The sequence below is a fragment of the Moschus berezovskii genome, chromosome 9, assembly GCF_049115385.1.
Source record: "Moschus berezovskii isolate FMDL1 chromosome 9, NW_MosBer_1.0, whole genome shotgun sequence".
Classification (NCBI taxonomy): domain Eukaryota; kingdom Metazoa; phylum Chordata; class Mammalia; order Artiodactyla; family Moschidae; genus Moschus; species Moschus berezovskii.
Window position 1 is genome coordinate 15,075,012 of NC_142468.1, and position 4,075 is coordinate 15,079,086.

Here is a 4,075-nt window from a genome sequence, read left to right on the forward strand (position 1 = left end):
CCCATGAACTGTAGCCTGCCAGGCCCCTCTGTCCAAGGAATTCTCCAGGCAAGAATACTAGAGTGGGTAGCGATTCCCTTCTCCAGGGGATCTTCCCAATCCAGGGATCAAACCCAGGTCTCCTGCATTGCAGGTGGATTCTTTACCATCTGAGCCAAGGAAGCTTGGGCTAAGTCACACGAAATTGCCAAAATTTGATGTGTATAATTTATGAAAATAGGAGGAACCTGGAGGTTGGCGCGAGTCACACAATCACATAGTGTGGACTCTGGATTCAGACTCAGCTGTGTGTGATAAGGACTCTAGAGTAAGGCTGAGGTGTTACTGCAGTCACCACTTATTATTACAGCTGTGTGACCTCGGACAGGTTGCTTGACCTCTCTGAGCTTCCTTTTCTTTATCTATACAGTGGGGATAACAACGGAAGCCCCTTCCTTAGGTGTGGATTGGAAAAGAGAATGCATTAAAATCTAGTACAATGCCAGACATAGAAGAGGTGTCCAATGAACGCCAGCTGTGCCAGTCATCATTGTTATTTATATGCCAAAGGCTGGGCTGTTAAGCACCTTCCCAACCCACTGTGGAGCTTCCCCGTTGGAACTATGGCAAAGAAACCACCTGCCATTGCAGGAGATTGAGATGCAGGTCTGATCCCTGAGTCAGGAAGATCCCCTGGAGGAGGGCATGGCAACCCACTCCAGTATTCTTGCCTGGAGAATCGCCATGGACAGAGGAGCCCCGTGGGCTATAGTCCATGGGGTCCCAAAGAGTCAGACATGACTGAAGTATGCACAACCCATGCACAACCCGTTGTGGGCTGGTGTGTGTGTGTTAGGGGTGGGGGGGGGGTGTGCCTTCTGAAGTCAGTGTGTTTCCTGGGCAGAAAAGAAAGAGACTCTACTGCAGGAACCATGACAGTGTTATCGGTAAATAATCTTCAGGTTCACAGGCCTAGGAGAGCCAGCAGCTGTGTCCTTTAGTTTCCAGCACTGCAGACCCCTGCTTGCTCCTTCCTCTCTTGAGGTCTCTGGGCCCTGACGGCCACAGAGGATTGACTGAGAAGGAAGCCGCCTTTGCACTGGAGGTTGGCTGGAGCGGCTAGCTCTGCCCTCATTCGGGGTGGCCCTCCAATGGAACTGTTTCCACTCCTTTTCTCAAGAACCAGCCTCAATGGAGTGTCTTTCCAGGAGAGCCCGGCTCCCTTTACTTTCAAGAGCTATGTCTACCGGTGAGGGGTCCTGCGAGTCCCCATCACCCTGGGTCTCATGAACGCGCCTTCTGGTTTTCTGTGCAGATGTTTCCGATACATGCATGCATGCAGCTGTGTTTGTGTTTCTGATCCCAAGGAAAGTTATGCTGGCATGGGCTGGGGGTTGGCACCACCTTGGCAGCAAGAGCCCCAGGACACCTTTTTTGTCTATTACATTCCACGCCTGGCTGGGCTCTCTGCCTGCTGGGTGAGTACTGACCCCCTGCACTTTTCCAGCTAAATTTCCAACTGTTCTTTAGGCAGAAATTACAAGTGCTGTTAACTTGAGAATGAAGTTTGGAGCCTGGCACCCAGCTGTTCTCCGCCCATCTCCTGGAGACTGGGGTGCTTCACGCACAAACTGACACAGAGGCAGCTTCAGTCACGAGACTGAAAGACGAGAACAGGCAGACCCGCTAAACCATACCTTCGTCTCAGCACTTTCTGGGTGCACACAGACCTTTCCGGTACCGTCTGCCCTTTTGCTTGGCTGGCCTCTTGCATAAGACCTGGCTGCCCCCAGCTCAGTCTTTCTGAAAAACATGTTTAGTCCCCCATCCAGAGAAACTCAAAACACAGACATTCGTTATGCGTTTTCCTGGAAGCATTCTATAGCTCCAGCCTGGGAAAGCTTCCAAAAGTTTTCCGAACCAAAGATAATAATAATAATAATAATGAAGAGGTGGGGGAGGAGAGAAGTTTGGGCAAACGTTCCAGTTGATTAATGTTCAAGGGAACAGACTTGGATTGTAGGGAAAGAAAAAAGGAAGGGTTTTCCAGGTCAATTTAAACATTTGTGCTGTTTGCTTTAAAGGCAATTCCAAAATCGCAGGCCTCCCCAGAGCGATTTTTTTGGAATCTACCCAGAGGGCAAAAGCTTACCGTCCCTTCCCCCATCTGGAAAGCTTTCACACCAGGGGCCCTACTCATTCTTGAGCTCTGGCTTCAGAGAGAAGGACTTTCCCAACCTTCCAAGATTCCTTGCCCTCCCTCACCCGGCTGACCCACAGGAGTTTGCGTTTGCTCCACCCTGCAGCAGCTGCATTCCAGCTGTGGAGTCGTGAGGAAACATTTAAGAATCCTCTGGCCGGAAAGGTAGATGAGAAATGTGTCCTTATGACACCTGAACGTGGGCGGGGATCTGCAAACAGAGACACCCCGAGGAACAGATTCTGGACTTTGGGTTCCCTTGGCGAAGAGCCAGCTGTCAGCTAACAGGAAAGGTTTTTAGTGGTCTTACCGATAAACGTGCTAATCAGCCTGCCCCCTTTCCCTCCCCCCCACCCCCGCTGTGAAATGCAAGAAAAGGAAAGTCAAACAGATTTGTGAGGCAGTCAAAAAATATTTTCACTTAACTCATGAGCGCTCATCTTTTTAATTAAAGCACAGCCTCTTGCTCAAAACAAGCCTTTGGAACAACAGAGTAAACAGAACCTTAATTTAGGGATTTGCCAGCTGATGTTGACTACTGTGGGAAGGTTACAGCAGCAGCTTCGAGACAGACAGTGGGGTGAATGTCTCCTAGGAACTTCCCTTGTCTTCCAAAGATGGGAGGATTCAGGTGCTGAGAGGGGGACCTCAGAGACCAACAAGGGTCCTTTAAGTGCATCGAAGTTGACCAGACAGGGCAAACCTGAGCAAATGGCTTTTCTGGCAGCTGAAGCTCTCAGCAGCTGTCAGGACAAATGCCACCAAGCCGTCCTGGTTTCTGGGAGTGCTCAGCCTTAACTGGGGTCTCTCCCTTCAGTCTCTTTGCCATCATATTATCTTCGGTGACTGCACCACAGCCCCTCAGGTAGAGGATAGCCCACCTCACTTTCTGGTTTGAGAACAGCCGGCAGCAGCTGCTGAGCTCCACGCTGTTTTATCCTGGCCTCTTCATTTCCTGGCTCTTGAGATTCTGTCCCTTTTCCCTAGCATCCATGGTAGCCCAGCCAGACAGCAACAAATTAACCACCATGGAAATGCTCTGAGAACTCAGTGTCCAAGGTGAGGACTTCCATGAAGTCCCCTGTGAATTCCTGGTGCTGAAAACGGATATGGAAATTTAGTAGGAGAGCTGGGGCCCTGTGTCCCAGGGAGGCCCCCCACCCCCGCCCCAGCTATTGTGAAAGCTTCCTTCTACCTATTTCTTCTTGCTTCTGCTGTCCCACTTCAGACGCTGCCTTACCATCCACCACTTAACATCCCAAGGTCACCAGTGCCTTGGCCAGCACCCCACCCCCACGCCACAACCCACTCACTTTCCATCCATGTCCTTTTAGATGCATGGTTGCTATGGGGAGCACTCCCACCCCCACTCCCCGTACCTTTGGGGGCTCTGAGACCCTAGAAGGAAAGCACCAGGAAACCCCAAATCTGCTCCCTCCTGAAAACAATGACTTCCAGGGTCTGTGCCAGACACATTCACAGCACCCGAAATAGACTCATTGTCCTCTTGTGCAATATCCAGGAATTTGGTGAAACTCATCATATTTCAGGTTACCGATAATGCAAGTTTGGAAAATGAAACAGGAAGGAACAGAAGCTGAAAAAGCTTTTATCCAGCCCACAGCATTTCTCTCGCCAGATGCAAGACAGTTTTTTTTTTTTTTGGTTGTTGTTGTTTTTTGTTTTTTTCCAGCAGTACTTTGGTGGGGTTAAAATTAGCTGGCAGCATTCTGGTCACATGCTAGACAGCAAAACAAAAGGGAGTTGTTCCCTGGCGAGCCCCTGAAGCAGACCTTCCTAATCCATGGACTTCTGGGAAGCCCACTCCTTGGGTCCTGCGACAGAAGGGCCACACCACTGACTCCCCTTGGTCATTATCCTACTGTAACGGGCAGA

The 4,075-nt window shown here is 50.3% G+C and overlaps 1 long non-coding RNA gene across 1 annotated transcript; it reads right to left on the bottom strand.

The window, feature by feature from the left end:
* Window positions 1-2,605: 2,605 nt before the first annotated feature.
* On the bottom strand, window positions 2,606-3,705 carry LOC129562944 (uncharacterized). Its single transcript, XR_008687281.2, has 2 exons — window positions 3,559-3,705; window positions 2,606-3,276 (listed from the first exon to the last, which is right to left on the bottom strand). It is a non-coding gene; the product is annotated as an uncharacterized LOC129562944 (long non-coding RNA).
* Window positions 3,706-4,075: the final 370 nt, after the last annotated feature.